The sequence below is a fragment of the Pseudophryne corroboree genome, chromosome 9 (genome assembly GCF_028390025.1).
Source record: "Pseudophryne corroboree isolate aPseCor3 chromosome 9, aPseCor3.hap2, whole genome shotgun sequence".
NCBI classification, from domain to species: Eukaryota; Metazoa; Chordata; class Amphibia; order Anura; family Myobatrachidae; genus Pseudophryne; species Pseudophryne corroboree.
Window position 1 is genome coordinate 334,651,568 of NC_086452.1, and position 20,880 is coordinate 334,672,447.

Below are 20,880 nucleotides of genomic sequence, written 5' to 3' on the forward strand. Positions count from 1 at the left end.
CGACCCTAGTGGCCGACACAAACACCTGGCCCATCTAGGAGTGGCACTGCAGTGTCACGCAGGATGGCCCTTCCAAAAAACACTCCCCAAACAGCACATGGCGCAAAGAAAAAAAGAGGCGCAATGAGGTAGCTGTGTGAGTAAGATAAGCGACCCTAGTGGCCGACACAAACACCTGGCCCATCTAGGAGTGGCACTGCAGTGTCACGCAGGATGGCCCTTCCAAAAAACACTCCCCAAACAGCACATGACGCAAAGAAAAAAAGAGGCGCAATGAGGTAGCTGTGTGAGTAAGATAAGCGACCCTAGTGGCCGACACAAACACCTGGCCCATCTACGAGTGGCACTGCGGTATCACGCAGGATGGCCCTTCCAAAAAACACTCCCCAAACAGCACATGACGCAAAGAAAAAAAGAGGTGTAATGAGGTAGCTATGTGAGTAAGATAAGCGACCCTAGTGGCCGACACAAACACCTGGCCCATCTAGGAGTGGCACTGCAGTGTCACGCAGGATGGCCCTTCCAAAAAACACTCCCCAAACAGCACATGACGCAAAGAAAAAAAGAGGCGCAATGAGGTAGCTGTGTGAGTAAGATAAGCGACCCTAGTGGCCGACACAAACACCTGGCCCATCTAGGAGTGGCACTGCAGTGTCACGCAGGATGGCCCTTCCAAAAAACACTCCCCAAACAGCACATGACGCAAAGAAAAAAAGAGGCGCAATGAGGTAGCTGTGTGAGTAAGCTAAGCGACCCTAGTGGCCGACACAAACACCTGGCCCATCTAGGAGTGGCACTGCAGTGTCACGCAGGATGGCCCTTCCAAAAAACACTCCCCAAACAGCACATGACGCAAAGAAAAAAAGAGGCGCAATGAGGTAGCTGTGTGAGTAAGCTAAGCGACCCTAGTGGCCGACACAAACACCTGGCCCATCTAGGAGTGGCACTGCAGTGTCACGCAGGATGGCCCTTCCAAAAAACACTCCCCAAACAGCACATGACGCAAAGAAAAAAAGAGGCGCAATGAGGTAGCTGTGTGAGTAAGATAAGCGACCCTAGTGGCCGACACAAACACCTGGCCCATCTAGGAGTGGCACTGCAGTGTCACGCAGGATGGCCCTTCCAAAAAAAACTCCCCAAACAGCACATGACGCAAAGAAAAAAAGAGGCGCAATGAGGTAGCTGTGTGAGTAAGCTAAGCGACCCTAGTGGCCGACACAAACACCTGGCCCATCTAGGAGTGGCACTGCAGTGTCACGCAGGATGGCCCTTCCAAAAAACACTCCCCAAACAGCACATGACGCAAAGAAAAAAAGAGGCGCAATGAGGTAGCTGTGTGAGTAAGATAAGCGACCCTAGTGGCCGACACAAACACCTGGCCCATCTAGGAGTGGCACTGCAGTGTCACGCAGGATGGCCCTTCCAAAATATACTCCCCAAACAGCACATGACGCAAAGAAAAAAAGAGGCGCAATGAGGTAGCTGTGTGAGTAAGCTAAGCGACCCTAGTGGCCGACACAAACACCTGGCCCATCTAGGAGTGGCACTGCAGTGTCACGCAGGATGGCCCTTCCAAAAAACACTCCCCAAACAGCACATGACGCAAAGAAATAAAGAGGCGCAATGAGGTAGCTGTGTGAGTAAGATAAGCGACCCTAGTGGCCGACACAAACACCTGGCCCATCTAGGAGTGGCACTGCAGTGTCACGCAGGATGGCTCTTCCAAAAAACACTCCCCAAACAGCACATGACGCAAAGAAAAAAAGAGGCGCAATGAGGTAGCTGTGTGAGTAAGATAAGCGACCCTAGTGGCCGACACAAACACCTGGCCCATCTAGGAGTGGCACTGCAGTGTCACGCATGATGGCCCTTCCAAAAAACACTCCCCAAACAGCACATGACGCAAAGAAAAAAAGAGGCGCAATGAGGTAGCTGTGTGAGTAAGCTAAGCGACCCTAGTGGCCGACATAAACACCTGGCCCATCTAGGAGTGGCACTGCAGTGTCACGCAGGATGGCCCTTCCAAAAAATACTCCCCAAACAGCACATGACGCAAAGAAAAATTAAAGAAAAAAGAGGTGCAAGATGGAATTGTCCTTGGGCCCTCCCACCAACCCTTATGTTGTATAAACAGGACATGCACACTTTAACCAACAGGGTCTGCCACACGACTGTGACTGAAATGACGGGTTGGTTTGGACCCCCACCATAAAAGAAGCAATTAATCTCTCCTTGCACAAACTGGCTCTACGGAGGCAAGATGTCCACCTCATCATCATCCTCCGATATATCACCGTGTACATCCCCCTCCTCACAGATTATCAATTCGTCCCCACTGGAATCCACCATCTCAGCTCCCTGTGTACTTTGTGGAGGCAATTGCTGCTGGTCAATGTCTCCACGGAGGAATTGATTATAATTCATTTTAATGAACATCATCTTCTCCACATTTTCTGGAAGTAACCTCGTACGCCGATTGCTGACAAGGTGAGCGGCGGCACTAAACACTCTTTCGGAGTACACACTTGTGGGAGGGCAACTTAGGTAGAATAAAGCCAGTTTGTGCAAGGGCCTCCAAATTGCCTCTTTTTTCTGCCAGTATAAGTACGGACTGTCTGACGTGCCTACTTGGATGCGGTCACTCATATAATCCTCCACCATTCTTTCAATGGGGAGAGAATCATATGCAGTGACAGTAGACCACATGTCCGTAATCGTTGTCAGGTCCTTCAGTCCGGACCAGATGTCAGCATCAGCAGTCGCTCCAGACTGCCCTGCATCACCGCCAGCGGGTGGGCTCGGAATTCTGAGCCTTTTCCTCGCACCCCCAGTTGCGGGAGAATGTGAAGGAGGAGATGTTGACAGGTCGCGTTCCGCTTGACTTGACAATTTTCTCACCAGCAGGTCTTTGAACCCCAGCAGACTTGTGTCTGCCGGAAAGAGAGATCCAAGGTAGGTTTTAAATCTAGGATCGAGCACGGTGGCCAAAATGTAGTGCTCTGATTTCAACAGATTGACCACCCGTGAATCCTTGTTAAGCGAATTAAGGGCTCCATCCACAAGTCCCACATGCCTAGCGGAATCGCTCCGTGTTAGCTCCTCCTTCAATGTCTCCAGCTTCTTCTGCAAAAGCCTGATGAGGGGAATGACCTGACTCAGGCTGGCAGTGTCTGAACTGACTTCACGTGTGGCAAGTTCAAAGGGCAGCAGAACCTTGCACAACGTTGAAATCATTCTCCACTGCGCTTGAGACAGGTGCATTCCACCTCCTATATCGTGCTCAATTGTATAGGCTTGAATGGCCTTTTGCTGCTCCTCCAACCTCTGAAGCATATATAGGGTTGAATTCCACCTCGTTACCACTTCTTGCTTCAGATGATGGCAGGGCAGGTGTTAGGGTCTCCTGCCCTGTGCTGCCACGTCGTTATGGCAACCAGGAGACAAGTGCTAGCGGAGTTACCTGAGCGCAGCTGATACTCCGGTTCGGGTCTTTTGCTGTGCAGTGGTTATAGGCTCTGTGCATGGCAGGGGATCCGGTGCTGGTTTTTGTGCTCACAGTCTGTGAGGTCTGAGTGGGGCGTGGACAGCACCTGCTTTATAAGGCCTCTTCTCAGGGTAAGCAGATGCTGCTGAATCTTTGTTGGTTAGTCAGTTTCTGAAAGTTAGCCAGTACTGTGTAGCTTTGTATTTGTTTGTTGCTTACTGCAAATAGGCCTGGGGATTTGGTACTACACTCTGCCAATCCAGACCTAGCAGTAAGACTGGAGTCAGTCGTTTAGCTTGCTGGGGTTCTGTTACTACTCTGTGAACTTAGCAAGTTTGCGGCTGTATTCTAAGACTAGCCTGTCTAATCCTGTCTCACTGTGCTAGGTGTCAGGGGTCAGTTTAGTGGCAGTAAGCTGAACCTGTGCACTGCAAGTGAGAATTAGGATTGTGGAGACTCTCCTTGTGTCTATCATTCCATCTCTGACCAAGGAGTTTACTGCCACACCCGTTGGTAACCCTTTAGGGTTCTCTACGTATTAAAACACAACATCTTGCTTTTCCCATCTGAGCAGTTCTAATACAAGGGAGATACCCAGTTCCTTAGCCTCTGGGCTTCTCTGTTCACTTTGTGTGTATTTTGTTAACCTATCACCTTCTGTGTACGTTATGTTATATTCCCCAGTCTGTCTGTAAGTCCATTTGTTTTGCATAACAGTTCAAACACCAGTACATTCCTGCAGGCACTGGAGTGCATAACAGTCCTGACACCAGTACTTTCCTGCAGGCACTGGTGTGCATAACATATTCAGCAGCCCAATACTCCTGTTGAAATTTTGTGGGAATATGGAGCATACCCCTCAAAATACGTTGCAACAGGTGGTCGATCAGGTGCAGGTCCTGACTCGACAATTTAATGATTTGTCCATTAAAATGCACACCTCCCAGGCTGCTGGCGGAGCTCCCGCAGCAGCAGCACCTGCAGGGGTTAAGGAGCCGAAAGTAAATCTCCCGGATCGTTTTTCTAGAGATCGCTCGCAGTTCTTTTGTTTCAAGGAGAGCTGCAAGCTATACTTCCGGCTTAGGCCTCAGTCTTCTGGGTCGGAGATTCAGCGGGTGGGCATAGTGATTTCCTTGCTACAAGGAGACCCACAGGTCTGGGCATATGGGTTGCAGCCTGACTGTCCGTCGCTTAAAAGTGTTGATGCTTTTTTTACAGCACTGGGCATGTTGTATGATGACCCTGACAAGACGGCCTCAGCCGAGGCTCAGATTTCGATCCTTAAGCAAGGGCGAAGGCCAGTTGAGGTTTACTGTACGGAGTTTCGGAGGTTGGCCCATGATACCCAGTGGAATGACCCAGCCCTGAGACACCAGTACCGAAGAGGTCTTTCTAACCAGATAAAGGACCAACTGGTACAATATCCCTTGCCTGATAGCTTGGATCAGCTCATGCAGTTATCCATCCGGGTGGATAGACGGCTGAGAGAGCGTAGGCTTGAAAGGGAGACTGAGATTTCCTTCCTTCCCAAGGGAACCTCAGACTCTGAGGAATTTTCAGAGGAGCCTATGCAGATTGGGGCTACCCGCCTCTCCTCGCGTGAGAAGACGCGGAGGAGACAGCAGGGGTTGTGTTTGTACTGTGGGAATAAAGGTCATGTGGTAGTATCATGCCCAGAAAAGCCGGAAAACTTCAGGACCTGAGGGTGATGGGAAATATCCTGTCAGGCCAGAAGTCAGAATTTCCCAAGAAGACTTTTATCATTCCGGTGACCTTGAAGATCCTCGGTCAAACTGTCAAGACTGAGGCCTTTGTGGACAGTGGGGCCGACGGGGTTTTTATGGACCGCCAATTCGCCCTGAAACACTCTGTTCCCTTAGTACCCCTGGCATCGGAAATTGAGATTTGTGGGTTAAACGGGGAACCATTATCCCAAGGTAAAATTACCTCTTGCACTAGCCAGATTTCTTTGTTTATTGGAGCCACACACTCTGAAAAATTGTCCTTTTATGTGACTGTCTGTACTTTTGCCCCATTGGTGTTGGGGTTACCCTGGTTAAGGGCCCACAATCCTCAATTTGACTGGGTCTCTGGTGAGATTCTTAGTTGGGGTACTGATTGTTTCAGGAGTTGCTTGAGCCTTCCAGTCAGGCTCTCGCAGCTAAGTTTGCCAGGATTGCCAGGGTGTTATGCAGATTTTGCGGACGTGTTCTCCAAAAAAGTTGCAGAGGTACTACCTCCCCATCGCCCCTATGACTGTGCCATTGATTTGTTGCCAAATGCTAAGCTTCCCAAGAGCAGGTTGTACTCCCTGTCACGTCCTGAGACTCAGGCTATGGCAGAGTACATTCAGGAGAACTTGGCTAAGGGATTTATCAGACCTTCACAGTCTCCAGTTGGGTCGGGGTTCTTCTTCGTGGGTAAAAAGGACGGTTCGTTGCGACCCTGCATCGACTTCAGGGAATTGAACCGTATCACGATTAAAAACTCATACCCACTGCCTCTCATTTCGGTCTTGTTTGACCAGCTTCGTACTGCCACCATTTTTTCTAAGATTGACCTACGCGGTGCGTACAATCTAATCCGAATAAGAGAGGGGGATGAATGGAAGACTGCCTTTAATACCCACTCAGGGCATTATGAATATTTGGTGATGCCTTTTGGGCTCTGTAATGCCCCGGCAGTCTTCCAGGATTTCATGAATGATGTGCTCAGGGAATATTTGGATAGATTCTTAGTTGTATACTTAGATGACATCCTAATCTTCTCCCATTCCCTGGAGGAACATCGGAAGCATGTACGCTTAGTCCTCCAGAAACTCAGAGACCACCGGCTTGGGGCGAAGCTGGAGAAGTGCGAATTTGAAGTTCAGCAAATCGCATTTCTAGGATATATTATCTCCCCAGAAGGTTTCCAAATGGAGGGTTCCAAGGTACAGGCAGTCCTGGATTGGGTGCAGCCCACTAGTTTGAAGGCGCTTCAGCGTTTCCTGGGCTTTGCGAATTTTTAAAGACGATTTATCGCTGGATTTTCGTCTATAGTGGCGCCCTTGGTGGCACTCACTAAGAAAGGGGCGGATGTTGCTCACTGGTCTTGTGAGGCTAAAGCGGCTTTTGCCCGTCTCAAAAGGGCATTTGTTTCGGCCAAGGTGCTGCGACACCCAGATCCAGAGCGTCCTTTTGTGGTGGAGGTGGATGCCTCTGAGATGGGTATTGGGGCAGTGCTTTCTCAGATGGGAGTGTCTGATAATCGCCTTCATCCCTGTGCTTACTTTTCCCGTAAATTTTTGCCTGCCGAGATGAATTATGACGTGGGTAACCGGGAATTGTTGGCTATTAAGGATGCACTCGAGGAGTGGAGACACTGGCTTGAGGGGGCTAAGTTTGTGGTCTCAATTCTCACTGACCATAAGAATCTGGCATATTTAGAGTCAGCGAAGCGTCTCAATGCCAGGCAGGCACGATGGGCTTTGTTTTTTGCTCGCTTTAATTTTTTGATAACATATCGCCCTGGGTCAAAAAACATCAAGGCTGATGCGCTCTCGCGGAGTTTTGCTCCAATCCAGGAGACCACCGAGGAGCCGTTGCCCATTGTTTCCCCATCATGTATTAAAGTGGGCATTACCCAGGACCTCTTATCATTAGTCCTTAGAGCACAGGAGCAGGCTCCTCCAGACCTTCCGGTAGGTCTTTTGTTTGTGCCTCCTAGGTTAAGACAGCGAGTGTTCCTGGAATTCCATGCCAAGAAGTCTGCAGGTCACCCGGGTGTTGCTATCTAGGGCGGTGTGGTGGCCCTCGGTGGCTAAGGATGTGGATCAGTGGGTTCGGGCATGTGACATCTGTGCCCGAAATAAGACTCCTAGAGGGGTTCCGGTTGGCCCATTACATCCACTCTCTATCCCATCTAAGCCATGGACCCACATTTCAATGGATTTTGTGGTGGACTTGCCCAAATCCTCGGGGATGACAGCCATCTGGGTTGTCGTTGACAGGTTTTCGAAGATGGCGCACTTCGTTCCACTGGTTGGGCTGCCATCGGCCAGACGCCTGTCTGAATTATTTATGCTGCATGTTGTGCGTCTCCACGGGTTGCCACTTGATGTGGTCTCTGACCGCGGATCCCAGTTTGTGGCCAAATTCTGGAGGGCATTTTGTTCCGATCTCCAGATTTCTGTCAGCTTGTCGTCGGGCTACCATCCGCAGTCTAATGGGCAGACTGAAAGGGTGAACCAGTCCTTGGAGCAGTTCCTCAGGTGTTATGTCTCCAAGTGTCAGACTGACTGGGTTGCTCATCTGTCCATGGCGGAGTTTGCCTATAACAACGCGGCTCACTCTGCTACAGGGATCTCTCCATTCCTTTGTGTGTATGGGCATCATCCTAAGGCCAATTCTTTTGACCCCCTGGACTCCACGCCTGGTGGTTCCTCTGTGGTTTCGGTCCTTAGAGGTATTTGGCGGAAAGTGAAGAAAGCCCTTGTGCCTGTGTCATTAGTGACCAAAAGGGTTTTTGATAAGCGGAAAAGACCCTGCAGCTTCAAATTAGGAGACTTCGTCTGGTTGTCTACCAAGAATTTGAAGTTGAGACAGCCATCTCATAAGTTAGGCCCCCGGTTCATCGGCCCTTATAAGATCACCAGGGTTATCAATCCGGTGGCATTTCAGTTAGATCTGCCCCGTTCTTTGGGTATCAATAAAACCTTTCATTGTTCCCTTTTAAAACGGGCGATTAGTAATCCTTCTTCCAGTGGAAGACCTTCCCCTCTTCTGATACGTGGCCAGAGGGAGTTTGTTGTTGAAAGGATTCTTGACTCCAAGGTGGTTCGGGGTCGGCTGTCATTTTTGGTGCACTGGAAGGGGTATGGCCCGGAGGAGCGGTCGTGGGTGCGCAGTTGTGATCTTCATGCCCCCAGACTGATACGCTCTTTCTTCTCGCAGTTCCCCGATAAACCCGGTGGTAGGGGTTCTTTGACCCCTCGTCAGAGGGGGGGTACTGTTAGGGTCTCCTGCCCTGTGCTGCCACGTCGTTATGGCAACCGGGAGACAAGTGCTAGCGGAGTGACCTGAGCGCAGCTGATACTCCGGTTCGGGTCTTTTGCTGTGCAGTGGTTATAGGCTCTGTGCATGGCAGGGGATCCGGTGCTGGTTTTTGTGCTCACAGTCTGTGAGGCCTGAGTGGGGCGTGGACAGCACCTGCTTTATAAGGCCTCTTCTCAGGGTAAGCAGATGCTGCTGAATCTTTGTTGGTTAGTCAGTTTCTGAAAGTTAGCCAGTACTGTGTAGCTTTGTATTTGTTTGTTGCTTACTGCAAATAGGCCTGGGGATTTGGTATTACACTCTGCCAATCCAGACCTAGCAGTAAGACTGGAGTCAGTCGTTTAGCTTGCTGGGGTTCTGTTACTACTCTGTGAACTTAGCAAGTTTGCGGCTGTATTCTAAGACTTGCCTGTCTAATCCTGTCTCACTGTGCTAGGTGTCAGGGGTCAGTTTAGTGGCAGTAAGCTGAACCTGTGCACTGCAAGTGAGAATTAGGATTGTGGAGACTCTCCTTGTGTCTATCATTCCATCTCTGACAAAGGAGTTTACTGCCACACCCGTTGGTAACCCTTTAGGGTTTTGCTGTTGCCCTTAGCAACAGCATTTCGGGTTCTCTACATATTAAAACACAACATCTTGCTTTTCCCATCTGAGCAGTTCTAATACAAGGGAGATACCCAGTTCCTTAGCCTCTGGGCTTCTCTGTTCACTTTGTGTGTATTTTGTTAACCTATCACCTTCTGTGTACGTTATGTTATATTCCCCAGTCTGTCTGTAAGTCCATTTGTTTTGCATAACAGTTCAAACACCAGTACATTCCTGCAGGCACTGGAGTGCATAACAGTCCTGACACCAGTACTTTCCTGCAGGCACTGATGTGCATAACAGCAGGTTCAGGCGTTTTTGGTGTTGCTCCAGTCTTCTGTACGTGGTGCCTGTACGCCGAAAGTGTCCCGCAATTCTTCTGGCCACCGACAGCATCTCTTGCACGCCCCTGTCGTTTTTTTAAAAAATTCTGCACCACCAAATTCAAGGTATGTGCAAAACATGGGACGTGCTGGAATTTGCCCATATTTAATGCACACACAATATTGCTGGCGTTGTCCGATGCCACAAATCCACAGGAGAGTCCAATTGGGGTAAGCCATTCCGCAATGATCTTCCTCAGTTGCCGTAAGAGGTTTTCAGCTGTGTGCGTATTCTGGAAACCGGTGATACAAAGAGGAAAGAGTTGGCGTTTGCGAGATGCTGCTACTGGTGCCGCCACTGCTGTTCTTGCGGCGGGAGTCCATACATCTACCCAGTGGGCTGTCACAGTCATATAGTCCTGACCCTGCCCTGCTCCACTTGTCCACATGTCCGTGGTTAAGTGGACATTGGGTACAACTGCATTTTTTAGGACACTGGTGAGACTTTTTCTGACGTCCGTGTACATTCTCGGTATCGCCTGCCTAGAGAAGTGGAACCTAGATGGTATTTGGTAACGGGGGCACACTACCTCAAGAAATTGTCTAGTTCCCTGTGAACTAACGGCGGATACCGGACGCACGTCTAACACCAACATAGTTGTCAAGGCCTCAGTTATCCGCTTTGCAACAGGATGACTGCTGTGATATTTCATCTTCCTCGCAAAGGACTGTTGGACAGTCAATTGCTTGGTGGAAGTAGTAAAAGTGGGCTTACGACTTCCCCTCTGGGATGACCATCGACTCCCAGCAGCAACAACAGCAGCGCCAGCAGCAGTAGGCGTTACACGCAAGGATGCATCGGAGGAATCCCAGGCAGGAGAGGACTCATCAGAATTGCCAGTGACATGGCCTGCAGGACTATTGGCATTCCTGGGGAAGGAGGAAATTGACACTGAGGGAGTTGGTGGGGTGGTTTGCGTGAGCTTGGTTACAAGAGGAAGGGATTTACTGGTCAGTGGACTGCTTCCGCTGTCGCCCAAAGTTTTTGAACTTGTCACTGACTTATTATGAATGCGCTGCAGGTGACGTATAAGGGAGGATGTTCCGAGGTGGTTAACGTCCTTACCCCTACTTATTACAGCTTGACAAAGGCAACACACGGCTTGACAAATGTTGTCCGCATTTCTGTTGAAATACTTCCACACCGAAGAGCTGATTTTTTTGGTATTTTCACCAGGCATGTCAATGGCCATATTCCTCCCACGGACAACAGGTGTCTCCCCGGGTGCCTGACTTAAACAAACCACCTCACCATCAGAATCCTCCTTGTCAATTTCCTCCCCAGCGCCAGCAACACCCATATCCTCCTCATCCTGGTGTACTTCAACACTGACATCTTCAATCTGACTATCAGGAACTGGACTGCGGGTGCTCCTTCCAGCACTTGCAGGGGGCGTGCAAATGGTGGAAGGCGCATGCTCTTCACGTCCAGTGTTGGGAAGGTCAGGCATCGCAACCGACACAATTGGACTCTCCTTGTGGATTTGGGATTTAGAAGAACGCACAGTTCTTTGCGGTGCTTTTGCCAGCTTGAGTCTTTTCATTTTTCTAGCGAGAGGCTGAGTGCTTCCATCCTCATGTGAAGCTGAACCACTAGCCATGAACATAGGCCAGGGCCTCAGCCGTTCCTTGCCACTCCGTGTGGTAAATGGCATATTGGCAAGTTTACGCTTCTCCGACGACAATTTTATTTTAGATTTTTGAGTCCTTTTTTTACTGATATTTGGTGTTTTGGATTTTACATGCTCTGTACTATGACATTGGGCATCGGCCTTGGCAGACGACGTTGCTGGCATTTCATCGTCTCGGCCATGACTAGTGGCAGCAGCTTCAGCACGAGGTGGAAGTCGATCTTGATCTTTCCCTAATTTTGGAACCTCAACATTTTTGTTCTCCATATTTTAATAGGCACAACTAAAAGGCACCTCAGGTAAACAATGGAGATGGATGGATACTAGTATACTTATGGATGGACGAGCGACTGCCGACACAGAGGTAGCTACAGCCGTGGACTACCGTACTGTGTCTGCTGCTAATATAGACTGGATGATAATGAGATAAAATTAAAATATATATATACATATCACACTAGTACTGCAGCCGGACAGGTATATATATTATGTAATGACGGACCTGCTGGACACTGTCTGTCAGACTCAGCACTGCAGACTCCTAAAGTAAGCTACTAGTATCAAGAAGATAGAAAAAAAAAAAACCACGGGTAGGTGGTATACAATTATGGATGGACGAGCGACTGCCGACACAGAGGTAGCTACAGCCGTGGACTACCGTACTGTGTCTGCTGCTAATATAGACTGGATGATAATGAGATAAAATTAAAATATATATATATATATCACACTAGTACTGCAGCCGGACAGGTATATATATTATGTAATGACGGACCTGCTGGACACTGTCTGTCAGACTCAGCACTGCAGACTCCTAAAGTAAGCTACTAGTATCAAGAAGATAGAAAAAAAAAAAAACCACGGGTAGGTGGTATACAATTATGGATGGACGAGCGACTGCCGACACAGAGGTAGCTACAGCCGTGGACTACCGTACTGTGTCTGCTGCTAATATAGACTGGATGATAATGAGATAAAATTAAAATATATATATATATATATCACACTAGTACTGCAGCCGGACAGGTATATATATTATGTAATGACGGACCTGCTGGACACTGTCTGTCAGACTCAGCACTGCAGACTCCTAAAGTAAGCTACTAGTATCAAGAAGATAGAAAAAAAAAAAAACACGGGTAGGTGGTATACAATTATGGATGGACGAGCGACTGCCGACACAGAGGTAGCTACAGCCGTGGACTACCGTACTGTGTCTGCTGCTAATATAGACTGGATGATAATGAGATAAAATTAAAATATATATATATATATCACACTAGTACTGCAGCCGGACAGGTATATATATTATGTAATGATGGACCTGCTGGACACTGTCTGTCAGACTCAGCACTGCAGACTCCTAAAGTAAGCTACTAGTATCAAGAAGATAGAAAAAAAAAAACCACGGGTAGGTGGTATACAATTATGGATGGACGAGCGACTGCCGACACAGAGGTAGCTACAGCCGTGGACTACCGTACTGTGTCTGCTGCTAATATAGACTGGATGATAATGAGATAAAATTAAAATATATATATATATCACACTAGTACTGCAGCCGGACAGGTATATATTATTATGTAATGATAATGACGGACCTGCTGGACACTGTCTGCAGAATGCGTTTATAAAAACACCACCAGACGAGTGTTTAACTTTTTCAGGCAGACAATCACAATATACTGGTGGTCAGCAGACAATCACAATACTGGTGGTCAGTGGTCACTAGTCAGTCACACTGGCAGTGGCACTCTGGCAGCAAAAGTGTGCACTGTACTTAAGTGCAGTCAGATAATGATATACAGTATATGATGCAGCACATTGGGCTGAGCACAGATATGGTATGTGTGACTGTGTCACACTGTGTATCGTTTTTTTTCAGGCAGAGAACGGATTAATTAAATTGGTGGCACTGGTCACTGGTCACACTATCAGCAGCAAGTAGTACTCCTCCTATATGCTCCCCAAAATTTGTGTCTCTCTCTCTCTAGTACTCTAGTCACTCTAAACGGAGAGGACGCCAGCCACGTCCTCTCCCTATCAATCTCAATGCACGTGTGAAAATGGCGACGACGCGCGGCTCCTTATATAGAATCCGAGTCTCGCGATAGAATCCGAGCCTCGCGAGAATCCGACAGCGGGATGATGACGTTCGGGCGCGCTCGGGTTAACCGAGCAAGGCGGGAAGATCCGAGTCGCTCGGCCCCGTGTACAAAAAACTGAAGTTCGGGCGGGTTCGGATTCCGAGGAACCGAACCCGCTCATCTCTAGTTAATATGAAGCCTTAGTCAAAAGTATATGCTATTCAAACTGATAAATAATAGTTTGTACATTTGGAGGTATAATAGCTTTTAAGTGGCTTTTGTAACAGTAGTGGGCCCCTTTATATATGTCATGGGCCTAAAACAGTACTGCGCACATGTAGAGTAAGCTAAGGCTGGAAACCTCATTTGTACGTGTAAATATAAGATTAGTTGGAAGATTTCAGCATTAATTAATTTTGTACCTGACAACGCTCCTGATCTTGGCAGGACAGTTCAGGTCTTTGGATTCTGACATGGCATTGGTTTATTTGAAAATTACAAAGTCCCTTCCACAATAGCGGCTGTTTGATAAGATAATAACATAGTTTAGGTGGATTGGCATGGCCTAACTTGTCCCTTGTTGACAGTAGAGATGAGCGGGTTCGGTTTCTCTGAATCCGAACCCGCACGAACTTCATGTTTTTTTTCACGGGTCCGAGCGACTCGGATCTTCCCGCCTTGCTCGGTTAACCCGAGCGCGCCCGAACGTCATCATGACGCTGTCGGATTCTCGCGAGACTCGGATTCTATATAAGGAGCCGCGCGTCGCCGCCATTTTCACACGTGCATTGAGATTGATAGGGAGAGGACGTGGCTGGCGTCCTCTCCATTTAGATTAGAAGAGAGAGAGAGAGAGATTGACCTGATTTACTGGAGCTTAGGAGTACTGTAGAACTGTAGAGAGTGCAGAGTTTACTAGTGACTGACCACAGTGACCACCAGACAGTGCAGTTTTATTTAATATATCCGTTCTCTGCCTGAAAAAAACGATACACAGTGACTCAGTCACATACCATATCTGTGTGCACTGCTCAGCCCAGTGTGCTGCATCATCTATGTATATATCTGACTGTGCTCAGCTCACACATCTTATAATTGTGGGGGAGACTGGGGAGCACTGCAGTGCCAGTTATAGGTTATAGCAGGAGCCAGGAGTACATATTATTATTAAAATTAAACAGTGCACACTTTTGCTGCAGGAGTGCCACTGCCAGTGTGACTGACCAGTGACCTGACCACACTGACCACCAGTATAGTTAGTAGTATAGTATACTATATTGTGATTGCCTGAAAAAGTTAAACACTCGTATCTGACTGTGCTCAGCTCACACATCTTATAATTGTGGGGGAGACTGGGGAGCACTGCAGTGCCAGTTATAGGTTATAGCAGGAGCCAGGAGTACATATTATTATTAAAATTAAACAGTGCACACTTTTGCTGCAGGAGTGCCACTGCCAGTGTGACTGACCAGTGACCACCTGACCACACTGACCACCAGTATAGTTAGTAGTATAGTATACTATATTGTGATTGCCTGAAAAAGTTAAACACTCGTCGTGTGACTTCACTTGTGTGGTGTTTTTTTTTTTATTCTATAAAAAACTCATTCTGCTGACAGACAGTGTCCAGCAGGTCCGTCATTATATAATATATACCTGTCCGGCTGCAGTAGTGATATATATATATTTTTTATATCATTATTTATCATCCAGTCGCAGCAGACACAGTACGGTAGTTCACGGCTGTAGCTACCTCTGTGTCGGCACTCGGCAGTCCGTCCATAATTGTATACCACCTACCCGTGGTTTTTTTTTTCTTTCTTCTTTATACATACATACTACTACTACATCTCTTTATCAACCAGTCTATATTAGCAGCAGACACAGTACAGTACGGTAGTCCACGGCTGTAGCTACCTCTGTGTCGGCACTCGGCAGTCCATCCATAATTGTATACTAGTATCCATCCATCTCCATTGTTTACCTGAGGTGCCTTTTAGTTGTGCCTATTAAAATATGGAGAACAAAAATGTTGAGGTTCCAAAATTAGGGAAAGATCAAGATCCACTTCCACCTCGTGCTGAAGCTGCTGCCACTAGTCATGGCCGAGACGATGAAATGCCAGCAACGTCGTCTGCCAAGGCCGATGCCCAATGTCATAGTACAGAGCATGTCAAATCCAAAACACCAAATATCAGTAAAAAAAGGACTCCAAAACCTAAAATAAAATTGTCGGAGGAGAAGCGTAAACTTGCCAATATGCCATTTACCACACGGAGTGGCAAGGAACGGCTGAGGCCCTGGCCTATGTTCATGGCTAGTGGTTCAGCTTCACATGAGGATGGAGGCACTCAGCCTCTCGCTAGAAAAATGAAAAGACTCAAGCTGGCAAAAGCAGTAGCACCGCAAAGAACTGTGCGTTCTTCGAAATCCCAAATCCACAAGGAGAGTCCAATTGTGTCGGTTGCGATGCCTGACCTTCCCAACACTGGACGTGAAGAGCATGCGCCTTCCACCATTTGCACGCCCCCTGCAAGTGCTGGAAGGAGCACCCGCAGTCCAGTTCCTGATAGTCAGATTGAAGATGTCAGTGTTGAAGTACACCAGGATGAGGAGGATATGGGTGTTGCTGGCGCTGGGGAGGAAATTGACCAGGAGGATTCTGATGGTGAGGTGGTTTGTTTAAGTCAGGCACCCGGGGAGACACCTGTTGTCCGTGGGAGGAATAGGGCCGTTGACATGCCTGGTGAAAATACCAAAAAAATCAGCTCTTCGGTGTGGAAGTATTTCACCAGAAATGCGGACAACAGGTGTCAAGCCGTGTGTTCCCTTTGTCAAGCTGTAATAAGTAGGGGTAAGGACGTTAACCACCTCGGAACATCCTCCCTTATACGTCACCTGCAGCGCATTCATAATAAGTCAGTGACAAGTTCAAAAACTTGGGCCGACAGCGGAAGCAGTCCACTGACCAGTAAATCCCTTCCTCTTGTAACCAAGCTCACGCAAACCACCCCACCAACTCCCTCAGTGTCAATTTCCTCCTTCCCCAGGAATGCCAATAGTCCTGCAGGCCATGTCACTGGCAATTCTGACGAGTCCTCTCCTGCCTGGGATTCCTCCGATGCATCCTTGCGTGTAACGCCTACTGCTGCTGGCGCTGCTGTTGTTGCTGCTGGGAGTCGATGGTCATCCCAGAGGGGAAGTCGTAAGCCCACTTGTACTACTTCCAGTAAGCAATTGACTGTCCAACAGTCCTTTGCGAGGAAGATGAAATATCACAGCAGTCATCCTGTTGCAAAGCGGATAACTGAGTCCTTGACAACTATGTTGGTGTTAGACGTGCGTCCGGTATCCGCCGTTAGTTCACAGGGAACTAGACAATTTATTGAGGCAGTGTGCCCCCGTTACCAAATACCATCTAGGTTCCACTTCTGTAGGCAGGCGATACCGAGAATGTACACGGACGTCAGAAAAAGACTCACCAGTGTCCTAAAAAATGCAGTTGTACCCAATGTCCACTTAACCACGGACATGTGGACAAGTGGAGCAGGGCAGGGTCAGGACTATATGACTGTGACAGCCCACTGGGTAGATGTATGGACTCCCGCCGCAAGAACAGCAGCGGCGGCACCAGTAGCAGCATCTCGCAAACGCCAACTCTTTCCTAGGCAGGCTACGCTTTGTATCACCGCTTTCCAGAATACGCACACAGCTGAAAACCTCTTACGGCAACTGAGGAAGATCATCGCAGAATGGCTTACCCCAATTGGACTCTCCTGTGGATTTGTGGCATCGGACAACGCCAGCAGTATTGTGCGTGCATTAAATATGGGCAAATTCCAGCACGTCCCATGTTTTGCACATACCTTGAATTTGGTGGTGCAGAATTTTTTAAAAAACGACAGGGGCGTGCAAGAGATGCTGTCGGTGGCCAGAAGAATTGCGGGACACTTTCGGCGTACAGGCACCACGTACAGAAGACTGGAGCACCACCAAAAACTACTGAACCTGCCCTGCCATCATCTGAAGCAAGAAGTGGTAACGAGGTGGAATTCAACCCTCTATATGCTTCAGAGGTTGGAGGAGCAGCAAAAGGCCATTCAAGCCTATACAATTGAGCACGATATAGGAGGTGGAATGCACCTGTCTCAAGTGCAGTGGAGAATGATTTCAACGTTGTGCAAGGTTCTGATGCCCTTTGAACTTGCCACACGTGAAGTCAGTTCAGACACTGCCAGCCTGAGTCAGGTCATTCCCCTCATCAGGCTTTTGCAGAAGAAGCTGGAGGCATTGAAGAAGGAGCTAAAAGGGAGCGATTCCGCTAGGCATGTGGGACTTGTGGATGCAGCCCTTAATTCGCTTAACAAGGATTCACGGGTGGTCAATCTGTTGAAATCAGAGCACTACATTTTGGCCACCGTGCTCGATCCTAGATTTAAAACCTACCTTGGATCTCTCTTTCCGGCATACACAAGTCTGCTGGGGTGCAAAGACCTGCTGGTGACAAAATTGTCAAGTCAAGCGGAACGCGACCTGTCAACATCTCCTCCTTCACATTCTACCGCAACTGGGGGTGCGAGGAAAAGGCTCAGAATTCCGAGCCCACCCGCTGGCGGTGATGCAGGGCAGTCTGGAGCGACTGCTGATGCTGACATCTGGTCCGGACTGAAGGACCTGACAACGATTACGGACATGTCGTCTACTGTCACTGCATATGATTCTCTCAACATTGAAAGAATGGTGGAGGATTATATGAGTGACCGCATCCAAGTAGGCACGTCACACAGTCCGTACTTATACTGGCAGGAAAAAGAGGCAATTTGGAGGCCCTTGCACAAACTGGCTTTATTCTACCTAAGTTGCCCTCCCACAAGTGTGTACTCCGAAAGAGTGTTTAGTGCCGCCGCTCACCTTGTCAGCAATCGGCGTACGAGGTTACATCCAGAAAATGTGGAGAAGATGATGTTCATTAAAATAAATTATAATCAATTCCTCCGCGGAGACATTGACCAGCAGCAATTGCCTCCACAAAGTACACAGGGAGCTGAGATGGTGGATTCCAGTGGGGACGAATTGATAATCTGTGAGGAGGGGGATGTACACGGTGATATATCGGAGGATGATGATGAGGTGGACATCTTGCCTCTGTAGAGCCAGTTTGTGCAAGGAGAGATTAATTGCTTCTTTTTTGGTGGGGGTCCAAACCAACCCGTCATATCAGTCACAGTCGTGTGGCAGACCCTGTCACTGAAATGATGGGTTGGTTAAAGTGTGCATGTCCTGTTTATACAACATAAGGGTGGGTGGGAGGGCCCAAGGACAATTCCATCTTGCACCTCTTTTTTCTTTTATTTTTCTTTGCGTCATGTGCTGTTTGGGGAGGGTTTTTTGGAAGGGACATCCTGCGTGACACTGCAGTGCCACTCCTAGATGGGCCCGGTGTTTGTGTCGGCCACTAGGGTCGCTAATCTTACTCACACAGCTACCTCATTGCGCCTCTTTTTTTCTTTGCGTCATGTGCTGTTTGGGGAGGGTTTTTTGGAAGGGACATCCTGCGTGACACTGCAGTGCCACTCCTAGATGGGCCAGGTGTTTGTGTCGGGCACTTGGGTCGCTGAGCTTAGTCACACAGCTACCTCATTGCACCTCTTTTTTTCTTTGCGTCATGTGCTGTTTGGGGAGGGTTTTTTGGAAGGGCCATCCTGCGTGACACTGCAGTGCCACTCCTAGATGGGCCAGGTGTTTGTGTCGGCCACTAGGGTCGCTTAGCTTAGTCATCCAGCGACCTCGGTGCAAATTTTAGGACTAAAAATAATATTGTGAGGTGTGAGGTATTCAGAATAGACTGAAAATGAGTGGAAATTATGGTTTTTGAGGTTAATAATAATATGGGATCAAAATGACCCCCAAATTCTATGATTTAAGCTGTTTTTTAGGGTTTTTTGAAAAAAACACCCGAATCCAAAACACACCCGAATCCGACAAAAAAAATTCGGTGAGGTTTTGCCAAAACGCGGTCGAACCCAAAACACGGCCGCGGAACCGAACCCAAAACCAAAACACAAAACCCGAAAAATTTCAGGCGCTCATCTCTAGTTGACAGGTAAAAAGTTGTACAGGATATGTGCATTTAATATGTTCATACCATGACAAAATGTACACTGCATATACAGTAAGTCTGTAACTGCTTTTCTGTTTTAGCACTAACAACTTTTGCTGATAATACTGCATGTACTGTACACAGGGCTGTTTCTAGCCAATTTGGCTCCCAGTGCGAGATTTCAAAATGCGCCCCCACCCCCCATTGAAGGGAAAAAAATGCGCCCCCCATAGCTATAAAAAGGGGGGGTGGCCTTATTAAAATGGGCATGGCCTCATCTGATATCACAGCCACCACAGGGAAAAAAATTAAATCAAAAGTCCCCATTTTACACAGTACGGCAGGCAAGAGTCCCCATTTTACACATTACAGCAGGCACGTGTCCCCATTTTACACATTACGGCAGGCACGTGTCCCCATTTTACACATTACGGCAGGCACGTGTCCCCATTTTACACATTACGGCAGGCACGTGTCTCCATTTTACACATTACGGCAGGCACGTTTCCCCATTATACACATTACGGAAGGCAAGAGTCCCAATTTTACACAGTGTGGCAGGCAAGAGTCCCCATTTTACACATTGCGGCAGGCAAGAGTCCCCATTTTATACAGTACGGCAGGAATGTGTCCCCATTTTACACGGCACGGCAGGCAAGAGTCCCCATTTTACACAGTACGGCAGGCAAGAGTCCCCATTTTACACAGTACGGCAGGCAAGAGTCCCCATTTTACACAGTACGGCAGGCAAGAGTCCCCATTTTACACAGTACGGCGGGCAAGAGTCCCCATTTTACACAGTTCGGCAGGCAAGTGTCCCCATTTTACACAGTACGGCGGGCAAGAGTCCCCATTTTACACAGTTCGGCAGGCAAGAGTCCCCATTTTATACATTACGGCAGGAATGTGTCCCCATTTTACACGGCACGGCAGGCAAGAGTCCCCATTTTACACAGTACGGCAGGCAAGAGTCCCCATTTTACACAGTACGGCGGGCAAGAGTCCCCATTTTACACAGTACGGCAGGCAAGGGTCCCCATTTTATACAGTACGGCAGGCAAGTGTCCCCATTTTACACATTACGGCAGGCAAGAGTCCCCATATTACACAGTACGGCAGGCAAGAGTCCCCATTTTACACAGTACGGCAGGCAAGTGTCCCCATTTTACACAGTACGGCAGGCAAGTGTCCCCATTTTACACAGTACGGCAGGCAAGGGTCCCCATTTTATACAGTATGGCAGGCAAGTGTCCCCATTTTATACAGTACGGCAGGCAAGTGTCCCCATTTTATACAGTACGGCAGGCAAGTGTCCCCCCACCCCCACAATAAAATAAGGTGACATTATAGGCTCCCTTGCACACCACCCTTTAATAAAAATAAAATAAAAAAAAGGAAGGAAATGGAGGGGGGTAAAATGTCAGGCATGACATGATGAACCACCCCACCAACCCCACCCTGCAAAATAAATACACACATTGGCACCATTTAAAAATAAGTTGAATTATAGGATTCCATGTTGCTCAGGGCAGCGCCCACACACACACAAGGGGGGGGGGGGGAATTGCAGGCTCCAT